This window comes from Oncorhynchus mykiss, chromosome 4 (genome assembly GCF_057628025.1).
Source record: "Oncorhynchus mykiss isolate SJ-2025 chromosome 4, ASM5762802v1, whole genome shotgun sequence".
In the NCBI taxonomy this organism is placed as follows: domain Eukaryota; kingdom Metazoa; phylum Chordata; class Actinopteri; order Salmoniformes; family Salmonidae; genus Oncorhynchus; species Oncorhynchus mykiss.
In genome coordinates, this window is record NC_143025.1 from 32992051 (window position 1) to 33010547 (window position 18497).

The following is an 18497-nucleotide window of genomic DNA, read 5'->3' on the forward strand; positions in this document are numbered from 1 at the left end:
ACCTAATTTGCATTTTTGGGGGGAGAGAGAATCCTCTCTTTCTCAGTTTTCTGGGCTTGTATGAGTTATTATGGTATTTACAGTAACATAAGTAGGTATATCTTCCCAATAACTTACTCAAATGAATGTGTATACTGCATTTTAAAAACACTGCATTAAAACTACAATAATGTCCTCAAAACACTAACTATAGTAAATACTACCTCCCCCATATCCCAATTTGTGCCACCTGTAAGTAAGAAACCTGCATGGTTCACGATTATAGACCATATAATGACTTCATAACAGATTATAGAAAAGAAGCTCTGAACTATCTGTTCAGACCCCAGTCCTACCTACCTACAGTTTATGGACAATTTGCTATTTTAGTATTTCTCTAGTAGGCTTCCTCAAGGAGAAAGCCTGCACTTCTATGTCAAACACAATAAAATAAAAACACTATACTAACACTACAGTTTTATACTAAAGTTAACTGTAAATACTACAGCATACTACAGTTAGTACCACAGTAAAGTCCTCAAAATATCTACATTGAATAGTATAGTATTACCGGTATTATCCAGAAAGTATTCAGACCCCTTGACTTTTTCCACATTTTTTTCCCCTCAGCAATCTACACACAATAACCCATAATGACAAAGCAAAAACAGGTTTTAGAAATTACAGCCTCACGTCTTCATGGTGAGGCTATAACGTCTTCATGGTAACCGTGGAACACCTGTATTTGGGGAGTTTCTCCCATTATTCTCTGGAGATCCTCTCAAGTTCTGTCAGGTTGGATGGGGAGCGTCACTGCACAACTATTTTCAGGTCTTTCCAGAGATGTTCGATCGGGTTCAAGTCTGGGCTCTGGCTGGGCCTCTCGAGGACATTCAGAGACTAGTCGGAACAGCTGGTGCTCTCATGCATGTTTCAGTGTTATTTACTTCGAAGTAAGGATAGAAGTAGTTTAGCTCGTCTGGTAGGCTCGTGCCACTGGGCTGCTCTTGGCTGTGCTTCCCTTTGTAGTCTTTAATAGTTTGCAATCTCTGACACATCCGACGAGCGTCGGAGCCGGTGTAGTACAAATCGATCTTAGTCCTGTATTGATGCCTTGCCTGTTTGATGGTTCGTCAGAAGGCATAGTGGGATTTCTTATAAGCTTCTGGGTTAGTCCCGTTCCTTGAACGCGTCAGCTCTAGATTTTAGCTCAGTGCGGATGTTGCCTGTAATCCATGGTTCAGCCACGACTCCGTGCAGCATAAGCTATTACAGTTTTTAATGTCCCGTTGGTAGTTTAATCTTCCTCGTATGTCGTCAATTTTATTTTCCAATGATTGCATGTTAGCTAGTAGAACGGAAGGCAGTGGGGGTTTATTAGATCGCCTTCAAATTCTCAGAAGGCAGCCCGACCTCCGTCTTCTCTTCACGTAGTATGTCCTTCACGTCGGGCTCGTTGGACTCGTTAATGGAAAAAAAAAGCTTCTGCCAGTTCGTGGTGAGTAATCACTGTTCTGATGTCCAGAAGTTATTTTCGGTCATTTGTATAGCTTTTTTAGGAACAGTGGGCTAACTGCCTTGTTCAGGGGCAGAACGGCAGATTTTTACCTTGTCAGCTCAGGGATTCGATCTTGCAACCTTTCAGTTACTAGTCCAACACTCTATTTATTTATTTTTTATTTTACCTTTATTTAACCAGGCAAGTCAGTTAAGAATAAATTCTTATTTTCAATGACGGCCTGGGAACAGTGGGTTAACTGCCTGTTCAGGGGCAGAACGACAGATTTGTACCTTGTCAGCTCGGGGGTTTGAACTCGCAACCTTCCGGTTACTAGTCCAACGCTCTAACCACTAGGCTACCCTGCCGCCCCTCTCATAAGAGACTGTAGCAGCAACATTATGCTTAGAATACGTTTTTTTTTTTTTATTAAAAGTTACATACAACGCAAAACCTCATATTTGGTTAGGAGCACGTAAAACGTCAGCCATCTTCTCCAACGCCATGACACCATTGCACAGTTAGCTATGCTTAGCTAGCTACCTAGTTAGCCAGCCAAACGTGTATAGTTAGCTAGCAAACAACTGCATCTAGCTAGCTAGCTACTCTCTTTTGCTTGCTACTGTTGTGCTGCCGTGTCAATAACGTGTCTCCAGAAACGAAGGTGTCCCAGCTGTGTTGACATTTCACCTATCCACTTCATCCACTTTTGGCATTAGCTACTTCACTAGTTATCAAGCTAATGTTACCTACGTAGCGATGAAGCTACTAGCCCCTGACAAGTCGGCGAAAGTCACGATCTGTGTTAGCCTGGCCAGGCTGGTTACTCCAGACATTGGCTCCCATGGATATTTGGCAAAGTTATCACAAAGCTTGCTAGAATAGCTATTTTTTTACTCACCATTTCATCATCAGCCCAAAAGCTCCAGGTCGAAGTACGTTGCAGACAGCCGTAAGCCAGTAGCAACAGGTTGTAAACAGGAGTCCACATGTGAAACATTGTCGGTGGTTCCAAAATAACTCAACCCAGTCCTGGAAATATTTATAGTCTGAAGAGTGTATGGACATAATTGTATCTTAAAAACACAAGGCATCCTATTACATATATTTGACAAGAGCCCTATGAGCTAGCATGTCATCCTAGGCCCTAGGGTGCCTCTTGGAACACAGCCATAGGTTACACCCTGGTGGGGTTACTGTTTTCTCTTTTCCAGCCTTTAACAGATCTACTACCCAATTCAACTTCCCCAGTCTACTATGAACTCTTCTGTCCTTCCCTTAGGAAGCGACTCCCTCTCAGACCTGCCTGATTTGGTCCGCTTGGCTTTCTAGCAGGGGTCCAAAAAAGCCTTCCCTTCATGCACTGCTCTGATTATTTAAGACGGAGAGAATAGTGGGTTTAAGGCTGCAGTGCTTTGGGAAAACACCAGGCAGGCTGGAGAAATCTCAAAGCCCTGCTCAATTATAATGGAGAATGGGGAGGAAGATGGAAGGAGGAGAGGGGAGCGACTGGCCTTGGGTAGCCACAGGGGAGGGTCCTTCTGCAGGCCAGCCAATAGAGAGGAGAGGAGGTATCAGGGGCTTTCTGTCGGTGTCTACAGGCCGCAGTCTAACACTGTCTCACCTGCTGCCATCATTACTGTCTGGAAGAGACCTCCTGCCATGGTGCCACCTCCTGTCTGTACTGTGAGGAAAATCTGTGACAACCCCTAACCCAGTGTTTCCCAAACTCAGAAACTGGGGACCCCAAGGGGTGCACATTTTGTTTTTTTTTCCATAGCACTACACAGCTGATTCAAACAATCAAATATGGATGATGAGTTCATTATTTGTATCAGCTGTGTAGTGCTAGGGCAAAAACCAAAACGTGCACCCCTTGGGGTCCCCGGGACAGAGTTTGGGAAACGCTGCCCTAACCCTTATTCCCTATAGCCAAAGCCATCACATTGGTTAGCTAACCGGTTGTTTATGAACTTCAAATTAATATTCATCATATAACAATTGGATTAAAGTTTGATAAGATTCATTGTACAATCCATCGTGGCAGGAAATCAAGGTTTGTATTGTTGGTAAAAACTCCCACAGACAGGCGTAACAACCCCTGTATCTCTTACAAGTTAATAAGCCCATCTAGCACTTGTGACCGGAGCTTGTTTGTTTTTGTCTGTCTCTGTGTCGGAGCTCTCTCCTCTCCACAGCTAACCCACGGCAGACCACTCCACAGGCCTAACACTATAGCAGATATACCTCTTCTCCTCTCCTCAGGGGTGTTAGGCTACTGATACCTACATGGAACAATGCAGCAAAAGCCACCTTAAATAAGCAGATACTTTAGCCCAGGCTCTCTGTGCAGCCCTGGATCATTATTTTTTGAAGCAGAAAAACCCAGTTTGACAGATGAACCAAGGCCACAGAGATGCCCGGCACTGCTCCGCCACATAACAAGCTCTCCGAAGAGATACAACACACACTCATTACCATGGCAACCTGCATCAAAACACACTTCCAGGGAGGATTTCTTTGTTTTGTTAAAGGAGAGAGTGATGATTATATTTGATGGGAGCCTGAGCTGTGCACTAGCTAGCGAGACAACACCAGGTTCAGGGGTATTAGTGCACAGCAGCGTTGGGCCTCTGTGATGAGTTAAATAGTCCAAGGCGTGGAAGGTTGCTCTCCCAAACTGGGAATACTACAACAGGAGAAGGATCAGTGGAGGAGTCAGAGTAATTTAATGGGTGAGTTATATTTAGGTGTGATATTACTGCAGGGCTAGAGGAGGGTGAGGGTGGTGTAGGAAACGGGTGGAGGAGGATGGGGGGGACGTTACCCACCACCGACCACAGACACACTGTAGCATCTCTCTCTCTAACGACTCCTTCAACCTTCTCACCTTCCAGGCATCAGTGAGCGTGTGTCTTCTGTTTTCTTAGATTAGCTTTGATTTGTGCACAGACAGAGCCTTGAAGAATGGTCATTATTGTACTGTAGACCGGCCTACACTCTTAGAAAAAAGGTCCTATCTAGAACCTAAAAGGGTTCTTCAGCTGTCCCCATAGGATAACCCTTTGAAGAACCCTTTTTGGTTCCAGGTAGAACCCGTTTGGGTTCCACGTAGAACCCTTTTAGGTTCCACGTAGAACCATTTCCACACAGGGTTCTACATGTAACCAAAAAGGTTTCTACCGGGAACCAAAAAGGGTTATCCTATGGGGACAGCCAAAGAACCCTTTTGGAACCCTTTTTTCTGAGTGTATAGAAATACACAACATTTGATTTTATGGTGTACTGGCATATTTATGACATCCAGGTTCAACATAACAATTTACACTGAAAGCTGTCCAGTGGACGCAAGGGTCCACCTGACCCTATTAAAATACAGATATTGCATTCTGCTCTATTCTATTTTATTATGGTTCAAGACTGATGTCATATCTGGAAAAAGCAGCTCTTTATTTCTCTTAACCTCCATCCCTCTCTCTTTCCACCTTCATTCCTCTCTCCTCAGTGTGCTCACAGCATCTGTCATTTGTCATCAGAAGTGACTGGGCTGGTATTACAGGGTCAGCCTGTGAATGCAGTTTAAAACCTTGTGTTTAGTCTCGTCCTCTGTCCTCTTGGCCTGTGTGTCATTCACCAAATAGTCATCCCTCCATCCAATCAACCCTTAAATCTAAAAAACAGATCTAAAACATGATCAAGATGGGAGATAATTCCGCAGAAGACATTACAGAAAGAGGCCTCATGTAACTGTGGTACAGAAGTGCAGTATTTTATCCAACTATCTGTCTGTTGAAATGCAACATCTACTAATTGAATTTAATGCAAAGAGAAAATCTCAATCTCACTGTACACATGTACAGTCTACATCTACATCATTACATGTACATAATTAAACATTGACATTCATAATCCAGTAATGAAATCCAGTAAAGCAAACGCTTTGATTTTAAATCCAGTGGTGAAGGAAAAAGTATTCTGTATCAATCAATCTGTTCCATTCCCTTTCATTTGTAAAACACGTCAAATAAATATTTTGGCACCTGATGCTGGAGGAGCCTGGCTAAATCAAAGTGCATTAATAATTAGTTCTAATTAGCAGTGTGTGTGAGAGGTGTGATGCCTGTCTTCATGGCTGCACTCCTCCCCTGCCCTCCCCTCCTCCTTCTTACCTCTCCTCCTTTCCTTCCTGAATCTCTATCTGTTCTGCATATCAGCTGCTGTGAGAGACTGCACATTACAGAGAGGAAGTTATACTTCTCACAAAGAGAGAGAAAGAGAGAGAGAACGACAGAGGGAGTGAGAGAGAGAGAGAGAAGGTGTGGGGTTAACGTTTGTGATATCGAGTTAATTGAAACACACACACACACACAAGTGAGAGCAAACATTCAAAAGTGTATCCATTTATTTCAACAGTAAGTTAATTAAACGCCCTGACCTGCAGGGAGGGGTTTAAAGCACCTGTCCACACAGGTTTGGTTGGTAAGCGAGAGCATTTCGGGGGCATCTGGTGATACAGGCCATGAATGGACCTTAATTAGTGTCCCAGCAGGGGTGTAACGAATGGGGAAACACAGCCAGGAATGACACAGACACACAAAGATAGGCATACACACACACACACACACAACTTGCACACACAGCCAGGAATGACACACACACATGCACACACACAGCCAGGAACAACACACACACACACCGCCTGACAGTGAGTTAGATTTCACAGTGTTGCATCATCATGGATTATCTAACGAGCACCAGTGTCACAAAGCCAACAAATATCCTTGGGACCTGCAGGGGTAAATTAGTCTCCTGCCTCACACCCCTACCAACGACGGGTACAAAATAATAGAACTCACACTATCACTCTCCTTTACAGCAGCCGGGGGCCCACAGCACTGCACTGCCATCACTTTAATGAGAAGCTGTATATTTGTATTATACCTCAAATCCCCTCCCACCTCCTGTTTTCATAGATTCATCTTGCTAGAGTGGATAATTCATCTTATGTTTAAAAAAAATCTGATTAGGCCTAACACTTTGGCCCTGTTTTTGCGTGATGAATCATGTGAGTCATGTATGCAGCTTTAGATTTATCTTCCTGACCTTTTGTATGCAAAGGAGACACGTTCTGTACGACCATAATGTGACACGTCAGAAAAAGAGGTCAGGGCTGTGAGACAACACAAACACTCCCTCCCTTTCTTCTCTTCCCCCTCTCTCTGATGACTCTATTGTTTTGCTGTGTTGTGGCCTGTGTAGTATTACAGAACAATACACTGTGTTCTTCTTATCATAAAGCTAGCTATCTGAAAGCCATGCTAATTCATTGGATTTGATTTGTGGGAGCTAGGCTCACATTTTCAAATTACCAGAGCAAACCATATATAAAGGTTAAATTATAGTAAACATGATAAAATTATGAAATATTGAGAATGTATGGCAAATGTAAAGCCTTCTAAGATAAGGAGGACCACTTTTGAAATAGACTGAGTGTACAAAACCTCAGTGTATTTCAAAACACCTTCCTAATATTGAGAATACCCCATTTTGCCATCAGAACAGTCTAAATACAGTTGTGTCAAGTTGACTGGATGTCCTTTGGGTGGTGGACCATTCTTGATACACATGGGAAACTGTTGAGTGTGGAAAAACCCGCAGCGTTCTTGACACAAACCAGTTCTTGACACAAACCAGTGCGCCTGGCACCTACTACCATACCCCGTTCAAAGGCACTTCAATCTTTTGTCTTGCCCATTCACTCTCTGAATGGCATATACACACAATCCATGTCTCAATTGTCTCAAGGCTTAAAAGTCCTTCTTTAACCTGTTTCCTCCCCTTCATCTACACTGATTGAAGTGGATTTAACAGGTGACATCAATAATCATAACTTTCACCTGGATTCATCTGGTCAGTCTATGTCATGGAAAGAGCAAGTGTTCCTTATGTTTTGTACACTCTGCGTAAGTGTTTTAATGAATGCTTTCAAGTGTTATCCTCTGGGATCAAATTGACATCTGGTATGTACCCAAAATAAATTCAATGCAATTCTAAGATATATTATAACTTTAGGCTAAGATGAGTAAATGACAAAATTGCCTAATCAAGTATTAATGTCGAAGTATTAGTGTGTGTGTGTGTGTGTGTGTGTGTGTGTGTGTGTGTGTGTCCTGTTGTAATTAAACATGCATGGGTGTTTTTTTTCCACATACAGTGTTTTTTTCCACTAGCCTAGGTTTTGACAGGACTTCACAACAACCCCAGGTGGAACCAGGGGTGCAAACAAGCTTGTGAGTAGAGCCATGAAACACACACATTAGCACCTAGACCAAATTACTATGCACACCCTGCTGGGAGCAGGGCCATAACATTGCCACTCGGCTATGTACCAGAGTCCACCAGAGCAATCAGCCAAGTAAAGTGGAAGTCAATAGTCACCATAAGCAAGAATTTTATACATTTTTATGTAACGCTCTCCATTGAGATGTGAGCCAATTTATTCAATATGGTTGGATTTCGTGTTTGTGGATATTTGTGATTTATTCCCCAAACACAACAGTAGGATACAATGCATTTTCAAAAATGACATTATCATACATTATCATTATATATATATTTTTATTATCGTTAACACTAAATAAAATGCAGTCAGGTTTAAATGAGCAAACAGTATTATACGGACCCTGTATGTGTAATCAGCAGGATGTGCAAGTGTTTAGGTCTGGTGTCTAGCAATGAGTGTCTATGGGGACCAGTCATCAGCCCTACTCAGCCCATCTCTCCAGCACCACAATTTACTTCAGTAATTAATACATAAGAGGCTGAAACATCAGCCAACACAGAGGCTGCTAACTGTTCATAAGTAAAGACCACGCCAAATATCACAGAACAAACAATAACAAACAAAAAACAGGGAGGGGATACAGTGATGATGGGTAGACTGGAGAGACAGGAAAGACTGGGAAATAGAAGAGTGATGGATGTGATGGGAGGCCACGGAAGAGGCAAGGAGGGAAGAAGAAATGAGGTAGAAAACAGAGAGACAGAATAGAAAGAGAAAGGTAAGAGAGAGAGAGGTAAGAGAGAGAGGGGTGAGAGAGGGGTGAGAGAGAGAGAGAGAGAGAGAGAGAGAGAGAGGTGAGTGGTATGTGATAAGGGGTCCCACCAGAGCAGTGTAAAGTGAAGCTGAGTTAGTGGTGGAGGTGAGTGAGAAGCAGTCCAGGAGTGTCTCAGAGGGGTTTCCTGCCTGGACAAAGGGAGAATGGGAGAGGAGGGAGTGCTGGTCAGGTCCCCTGGCGGACCCAGTCCTAGCTCTGCCTGACATAAGTACCTTTCCAAAGATGAACAACATCACCTCCACTGTAGCTTAGAAGGTCGGGAAATTGCTCCCATTGCACATCACCCCGACCCCCAACCCCCCCCCCCCCCCCCCCCCCCCACACACACACACACACACACACACACACTACACACCATGTGACCTTCCTTCTGTCCGCTTTGAGTTCCACCTTCCTCCCCCTCCTCCTTGATGTCCAGCTCTGGACAGCTTCCCCAGCCCGGCCTGGCATCTCTAAAGGTAGCTTTTACACTCCTTTACTCTTCCACTTGATGGGACATGGAGACCACTCGGGAACCGTGGCAGACCTTTTTCCACTTGACTTTGTCCATTAAAGTGGTTCTAAAATAAAGCCCTGTTACTCACACATGGAGTGTGGGTGCATTATGGATGTGGCAGTGGTGATGAAGTTGTGGGATATCTTAATGACACCCAACACGTCTCCTGGTAACCATCCCCAGCCACAATGAATTAACTAGTGCTCATAATTAAACTGCATGGAGGGGAAAAAAGAACAACTTTGGAAGTTAATAAAACATCACTAGTGGTACCAATTTACTTACGCGATTACGCTTACTGATTATGTCAAGTTTCCACTCACACACTCCTCTGTGGGAGAGAGAGAGAGAGAGAGAGAGAGAGAGAGAGAGAGAGAGAGAGAATCACCTGGTACTAATAGAAAACAAAACTATCGCAATAGTATTAAAACTTGAGTTTTCCCCTCCATCCATGGACGGACACATTTTTGTTTATTCCAAGAGGCTATAGGGAAGTGACTTCCGTTTAGATGTTCAGTTGCCTAACTCCTTAATGTTCATGTGGTGCTGCCTGCTGGATGATGCTAGGTTAGTATGACGTGTACTGCACTGTGCTTAGCTCACTGCTCCCATTAAGCTTTTGTGGTGTCATCAATTTTTATTCCTACAGAGGATCTGGCACGCGACAGAGGAAACATTGCAGTAGAACTCTCAATCTACATCCATTTATCCACATTAAACAAATGATTTAGGGCTGCCCTCAGAGAGATTAGAGTCTAATAGCACTGTCCTAAATAAGTTTGCTTCGGTGTAGCGGTGTATACTTCAGCAGCACATCCAACATTCATGTCCCTCTTTGATGCTTTTATCACCTAGAATAGGGCCAGACCCAGCCAAGCATGCATCTACTGCTTTATCTGCCACATCCAGGTAAATCTCCCAGCCCACCCAAGTACACCAGCTTACCAGCTATCAGCTATCCAAGTAAACCAGATAAGTAATATTATGCTTTTCAAATCCCACATTATCAACATGACGAAATAATATCTTATCTATAATATCTTATCTTTCATTTCATGTTTAATGGACGAGGATAGAACCAGCAGTCAAACATAATATGTGATTGAATGACAGCAGACTTTGGTGGCGGTTGGAAAACATTGTTGGAATTGAAAGTGATTCACACGAAAGTGAACTGTGAGTAACCTACCTACAGTGCAGTTAGCTACAGTACAGTGGTTATGTCTGGTTGTCTTGAGGGAGGGAAGGGTACATGTGCTAACTGTAATCAGGGGTTGTTCCTGCCATGTAGAGTAGCGGGAACAACCCCTAGCTCTCTGCTGGACACACTGAGGCTACATTATAGGATAATGTTCTCCAGTGCGACACACTGTTTCTCTTACTCCCGGCTTGCAAAGAAAGGAGGAACCTGTCACCATGAATTAACCGCAGGCCTCGCGGCCATGCAAACACGGGCTATCATATGTAATTGAAGATAGGAAAAAAAGAGAGCGAGTGAAAAGAAATGAACGAGGAAAGGAGAAAAGGGCTCTTAAAAGAAAAAGGTTTTGTCATAGCTAGTTACACCGTTGAGACGGTGGTAGCCTATGTTTGAAACATAGCAAAGCTTTTAGTTAGGAGGGGGGAAATATTTGGAAGATCAGGAGGCTGAAAAGATTTGGCCTGGGCCCTCAGATCCTCCAAAAAGTTCAACAGCTGCACCATTGAGAGCATCTTGACTTGCTGCGTTACCACTTGATACGGCAACTGCAGGCCAATACGGAGGGTGATGAGTACAGCCCAGTACAGCACTGGGGACGAGCTCCCTGCCATCCAGGACCTCTATTCCAGGCGGTGCCAAAAAATGTAAAGACTCCAGCCACCCAATATTTTTGCACTAACTCTCTATGCACACACACTGGACTGTACCCACACACTCACACATACTTAAAATGACACCCCAACACACACATATTACATACGCCCACACGCACATAACATGTGCACACATGCATACTGGCACACACATACTTTCACACTATTCTGCTGCTACTGTCTATTAACTATCATTTTGCCTAGTCCCTTTACCCCTACCTACAGTATATGTACATAGCTACCTCAATTACCTGTACCCCTGCCTGCACATTGACTCGGTACTGGTACTCCATGTATATAGCCATGTTATTTTTACTCAGGCACATTACATTGGTGTCCTCAGGGCACCATAGTAAATGAGACACCAATCTCAATTGGGTTCCCCTGTATAAATAAAAATGAATAGGAATACAATTATTTGTTATTCACTGTGTATTCATTCCTCGTGTCACTATTTATTTAATTTTATTTTTCACTCCGGAGTGAAGGGCCAGAGTCTGTCCGGCGCCGCCAAAGTCTCCCGCCTGTCCGGTGCCGCCAGAGTCTCCCTCCTATTCGGGGCCCGCTGTAAGGGTCCCTAGTTCGGGGTCGGCGGCAAGGGTCGCCACTCCAGAGGCGCCACCTAAGTGGGCCAAGACTAAGGTGAAGTGGGGTCTACGTCCCTCACCAGAGCTGCCACCGCGGTGAAATGCCCACCCAGACCCTCCCTATAGGTTCAGGTTTTGCGGCCGAAGTCCACACCTTTGGGGGGGGGGGGGGGGTTACTGTCACGTCCTGACCTTAGTTCCTTTTTTATGTCTCTATTTTGGTTTGGTCAGGGCGTGAGTTGGGGTGGGCAGTCTATGTTTTTCATTCTATATTTTGTTCTGTGTGTTGTATTTCTATGTGTTTGGCCTGGTATGGTTCCCAATCAGAGGCAACTGTCAATCATTGTCTCTGATTGAGAACCATACTTAGGTAGCCTTTTCCCACCTGTGTTTGTGGGTAGTTGTTTCCTGTTTCGTGTCGTTCACTCTCTTTGTTGTTTTTTGTCATTCAGTGTTCACTTTATTTAATTAAATTTACAATGAACACTTACCACGCTGCGTGTTGGTCCGATGAGTCCTATTCCTCATCATCAGACAAAGAGAAGAGTCGTTACACAGCCAGAGTCAGTAGAACAGAAATTACCAAACCAAAGAGCAAGATGAAAATATGTGTTTTTTGGCATTATGGGATAGCTAGCCATTTGTAATCAATGACCCATTCCTATAAGTGAGTACTGTTTTAATAGTAATGTTAAATAATACAATTTGGCTGTCAACCCCTAAGGTTGCCCCTCAGAAATTTTATTTGCACAATAAAAAAAACCCATAGAAATCTGCCAGTTTAAGCTAGATATATCTTTTGCACTGAATGCGTCTCAATCCACCACATCAGCCTATTTCACACTTTCAAATCTGCGGTGAAAGATGACAGAGCTAGAGCTGTGTTTGTCAGACCAAAATGCTGACAGATGTTTAGAATCAAGCACACAGCCATGCAATCTCCATAGGAAAACTTTGGCAGTAGAATGGCCTTACTGAAGAGCTTAGTGACTTTCAAGGATGCCACCTTTCAAACAAATCAGTTTCACACATTTCTGCCCTGCTACAGCTGCCCCTGTCAGCTGTAAGTGCTGTTATTGTGAAGTGGAACCTTCGAGGAGCAACAATGGCTCAGCCACGAAGTGGTAGGCCACACAAGTTCACAGAACGGGACCTCAGAGTGCTGAAGTGCGCAGCGCATAAAAATAATCTGTCCATCGGTTGCAACACTCACTACTGAGTTCCAAACTGCCTCTGGGAGCAACATCAGCACAAGAGCTGTTTGTCGGGAGCTTCATGAAATGGGCTTCCATGGCTGAGCAGCCGCACACAAGCCTAAGATCAGCATGTGTAATGCCAAGCATCGGCTGGAGTGGTGTAAAGCTCTTGGACTCTGGAGTTAAATGCATGTAAAAAAAAAATATTTTTAAAAGTACTATAAAAATTTACAAATTCTAAAAATTCAAAATCAAATGGCAAAATGATCCTTGGTATGATCGTCTTAAAACCATTCCACATAGCTTAGTAGACTATGTTTGCCTGCTGCAGTCTTGGAGAAATTACCAGTTTACCTGATGATATCGACAGCTCTGTTGTAAACTTTTTCGGCATCAGAGGTCAAAAAGACCTGTGTTTTTCATTGCCTCCTCCGGGCTCACTACCCATCCAAAGGAGAGTAAATCTCAGAGCTTATTCACTTCTCTGACAATAATTTATAAATTATGCACGACATGTGTTTGAATTGCGAAAGGCTTTCCATTAACTCAGATTAAGATTTCATAGTGATGCTTGAGAGAATGCTAGCAATATCCCCAGCTCATTTTAATGAAATTTTTAGCAGTGCTTTTTTTCTGTAGTAGTACACTCCTATTGGGATGACTGTGAATGTGAAGGTTGGCTTTGGACATGAACTCCCCTCAACCTATCTGTGTCTCAAATGCCACCATATTCACTAATTAGTGCACTATTTCTGACCAGGGCCCCATATGGCTCTGGTCAAAAGTAGAGCACAATAGCGAAAAGGTTGTTATTTGGGACGCAACCCCTGACTGCCAGTGGCTCCCGACGTTTCAATATTTGATGGGCTCCAGCTAACTCAGCCGTGATATTCCAGCTGCAGAGATTTAACTCTAATGTAAAAATGTTGAACGGATGAAAAGTGGGATGTCATAAGTAATACATCTATTCCAAGTGGGGGCAAGGCTACCATCCGCACACAGACAAAAAAAAAGAGGAGGGACAGAACAGAGGGTGAAAAATAAAAGTATTTAAGACAGAACATCTTAGCCACTCTCTTTCTTCTCCTTTAAGCCCCCAAAATGAAATGACTTGAAGCTAAAGGGCTCATTTATAATCCCCCCTCCACCACCACCCTAACCCCTCCAGCTTCCCAGGTCTTCAATTGACCCTTAATTTTGACCACTCTGTCCTCCTTTTTGTGCAGCCATCAATAAAAAGGGTCCCATAATGCCCTTCTGCTGAATAAATGGGCATCACACTACTTACATTTGTAGGCCAAATCCATTTATTCGAGGCTCTCGCCCCTTTTCCCCCTTTCTTTATTTCGTTCTTTCTTTCTTTCTCAGCATCCAAACGGATTTCAAAACATTTGGAAAATCTGTCTATTCAGTGCTAGTGTCCTGATGCATTCTGCCCCGGGATCTGAGAGGTCAGATAAGATGGGTCTGATGAACTTTCACTTTTTCTCCCTCTCCTGGCTGCTTCCCAAATGGCACCTTATTCCCTACATAGAGCACTACTTTTGACCAGGGCCAATAGGGCTGTGGTCAAAAGTAGTGCACTATGAGGGAATAGGATGCCATTCGGGACACAATCTATAGCTGTCTCCCTTGAGCTATATGTTGTCCAGCGAGTGCGGAGGAGACTGTTGGTAATGGCCCTGCTAACAAAGCACTCTTTATGCCCGAGAAGCAAAGGAGAAGCGTTGTGTTGCCAGGAGGCAAGAGGTGGAAGAAATACTTTTAGTACATAGCAGTGTATAGTTTTTTTTTCTCCATTCCATTATACACTGAGTATACAAAGCATCAAGAACACCTGCTCTTTCCATGACATAGACTGACCAGGTAAATACAGGTGAAAGCTATGATTGCTTATTGATGTCACTTGTTAAATCCACTTCAATCAGTGTAGATAAAGGGGAAGATACAGGTTAAAGAAGGATGTTTATGCCTTGAGACAATTAAGACATGGAAGGTGTTCTTAATGTTTGCTATACTCAGTGTACAAGTGGGCTCGGCTCAAAATATTTGTCTTGACAGTAGTTTAGCATCCCTCATTCTTTCCCTCCCCTACGCCCAGTAAAAAGTTTAAACCAAAGATGCCCTCTTACTTTGCGTGGTTGTATCTTTTCAGTCACAGTGCCCCTTCTTCACCAATGGTTCTTACCTCCCTCATTTGTTTGACGCAAACTTTGACTGGTGTTCCAGGGAAAAGGGGACTTGAACTTTATGTATCTAAGTCTCAGCGGAGCATACACTCAGAGAAGTGTGTTTTCTATAGTGGCATAAGCTTTCCTCTCACTGTATTTATGGGGTTTTATTATCAATAATAACATTGTTCCTCTGGGAACTGGAGGCTAAGTATGCCCCCTAGCACTCAAGCTCTTTTACACAGAGAGAGAGAGACTACCCTACAGTCTAGCTAACATAATAAAGGCCTTGAAATCTCTGTGTGTATATCAAATGGCACCCTATTCCCTATATTGTGCACTACTTTTGACCAGGGACCATTAAAAGGGTATGTAGGGAATAGGGTGCCTTTTGGGACAAATTCTCTCTCTCTCTACTTCTAACTCCCTGATAAGACATCAAATCAAATCAAATGTATTCATATAGCCCTTCGTACATCAGCTGATATCTCAAAGTGCTGTACAGAAACCCAGCCTAATACCCCAAACAGCAAGCAATGCAGGTGTAAAGACATGTACTACTACAATACAGTCTGATGGGTATCTTTTAGAGCAGATTAATGGATAATAAGAGAAAACGTTATGGACAGGGAACTGTTTCATCTTCATAAATGCTTGGATTGACATTTCAGAAATTAACATACTCTTAAACATACTATACGCAGGCCAGGCCAGTACAAACTATATGGTTGAAATGCTTCACTATTGGTAGTTATTTACATTGTATGGTAAAATCAAATACACACTCACAGCCATGACCCTGCTAGAAAATCTAGAAACATCCAAATTCTGGCCAGGCTGTTGCCATATTTTATGTCAGATATTAGTGCACCTAAAAGATGAAAAGTTTCTAAGCTATTTATTTTTCTCTCTTTTAAAACCATGCACATATCCAGATAGAGATAAAAATGGACAGTTCGTTAAAATAATAGCAGGTTGATAATATCGTTGTCATAGCTATTAAAAGCTATTGTGCTAAACGTTTTACCGGCCCCTCCTTTCCTGTGTACTGCGAACAGCTGAGGATGAGAACCGTATTTGATGCTCTACTTTGAAGGCATTTGAAAAGGCCGGATGTTAAAGATTCAAGTGCTGCTACAGTTTATGTCTATGAAATCTATTAAGAGAGCTTGAGTACGCTCCTATCTCTTAGTCTACCTCTCTCACCGCTCTCTTCAATACTCCAGAGTACTACCTGTCAAAACCATTTGAGGGTTTTTTATTAACAAGGCATCCATGACTCTAATTCTAGCTGCAGCTTTTTAAAACATCTTAACATCTTAACTCTGGGACTACTTTTTATCTCAGAATGATGGTGATATATAGTTTTATGTGATATACAGTACCATATATATTTTTGGCTACAATGTCTATCATTCTATTTACAAATGTTTCATTAAAAGCTAGCAAACCCTGAAAAAGGCGTGTAAGTTTATTTGAGTTGGCTGCCAATAAATTGGTCTATCTTGCCATCTAACAGGGGAGGAAGGGGATGAAAGAGAGACAGACAGAGAGACAGAATGAAAAAGAGAGGCCAGGCCGTGTGAGTGAATGTCCAGGTCGACCTCTCTGTCTCTCTCTCTCTCTCTCTCTCTCTCTCTCTCTCTCTCTCTCTCTCTCTCTCTCTCTCTCTCTCTCTCTCTCTCTCTCTGTATGACACCCTTGTTATTTAAAAGTCATCTCCTTCATTAACAGGGAAGGACACTCATCTCCTCTGGGAACAGACAAAGGCAGACAGCACAGATCACAGCTCCAGGGGCTAGCAGAACAGGCACATGCTGCTCAACTATCAATAACTTCAGCTAATTGTATGCTTTGTAATTAGAAGCATAATCAATTACCAAATCGTTTGTGCTTTGTCCTGCTGCTATCCCTTATGAGGGAAAATTACAATGAGATTAGTAGAAAAAAAAAAAAGAATTAAACTCTATTGTGTGGTACATTTTCTACCAATAATTGGTATGTGTGTTAGTTGGAAATGAATAATAATCAACACCCATTTTTACTGTGAAAATTACACAGTGGGATTAATATAATGGAGCTAGAACAGAAACTTGATGGTTTGACCTCTACATTGTCAAACTGCAAACAATGTGCTTAATCCTCATCTGTCCCTTCCTATCTTAATTAATCCTAATAGACTATTGATGCAGAGGCAACTGTTAGGCTTTGTAATTAGTATTGCAATTTAGACCGGATAATCTGGGAGGGCATCCCAATTACTCCCGAGGAAATAGAAAACTGTGACAAGATACTTGTGAAACGATCATTACAAAAACAGATTTTTTTTCTTCTGTGTTATTATCCCATGCATACATCATACACTCCACCGAACAAGGAAGAAAGGAATAAAATCAGAGCCGTCTTTTGAATAGTTGGAAGCCGGTTTATTTAATTGATTGCCGCTATCAATAGGAAACCAATCTGTTAAAATGTCTATGCCTATATCATCTGACCTGATTCTACAGCTGTCATAATGAGTGAGAAATCTGCCATCCATGCTCTTTTACTCTAATCTGGCCAGTGCATTTACATGTCTTTGTGTTTCCACGTTGATAGGGCAATAAATAAAATATATGTTAATAGGATCTTAATTGTTTGACAACAGACGCTTGACAAGGCTGTGGGAGAGAAGAGGGTTGTGGGTTGTCAGTGATATGAAATGTGTGTATGGCCAGTCAGTCAGTCTGTGAGGAGTTAGGTGAGCAGCATAGCCCAGAGCCAAGCATATGGTCCCCTTTCCAGGCTTAAACTGTACCACATAATGGGTTGCTAGAGCCTGCTGTTAATTTTTTTTTATTATTAGTGATGTCACCAACTCCTTTGTCTCCCTCTAAGACAATGGCTGCCGTCTTGCTTTGCGCTTCTTGCTTTTGCTCAGATGATAATCCACAGAATAAAATGTGATCTTTATGAGATAATCACAGTTTTTCAGCTAAGAGGATATCCCCAAATAGAGTGGGAAATCTATACCTCAGTCGATTTGTGTGTATCTGCACTGTGCCCAAATCACTCACAAACACACTGTTCATATATTTTTTTAAATGATCACAAACATTATTTGCCAGCATAAAAAGCACCCCGTAAATTTAATTTAGGTTAATTTTGACAGTGAATGCGTGCTAATTCATTCTTGCAAATCAGCCACTTAAAGTTAATTAGAAATGACTTAATCTTAAAGTGAGTGAAGTCTGCCATGTGCTTACAGTATGTGATCTATTGGGGACACAGGATTATGAAGAATCCATTTAGAAATAAAGCTGTTGTCATTTGTCAGTTAATCTACTGGTGTATCTGGGAAGAATACTGTATGATATTGAAACAAACACAACACAGCAACACTGATGCAATTTATATTGTGTCGACACATGCCCGCACTTGCGCACGCACTCGTGCACACACACACACACACACACACACACACACACACACACACACACACACACACTATCACAGCAACTATATTAGTTTATATTAGTTACTCCCCAAGTTCAAACTCCAGGGTCAGGCGCTTCATTTACCAATAAAATTATCTATATGATTTGAAAACAAATTAAAA

At 42.5% G+C, this 18497-nt stretch overlaps 1 non-coding gene across 1 annotated transcript; it reads left to right on the top strand.

Moving 5' to 3' along the window:
• The first annotated feature begins 351 nt into the window (after positions 1-351).
• LOC118945898 (U7 small nuclear RNA) lies at positions 352-406 on the top strand. The gene has a single exon (XR_005041053.2). It is a non-coding gene; the product is annotated as a U7 small nuclear RNA (small nuclear RNA).
• Positions 407-18497: the final 18091 nt, after the last annotated feature.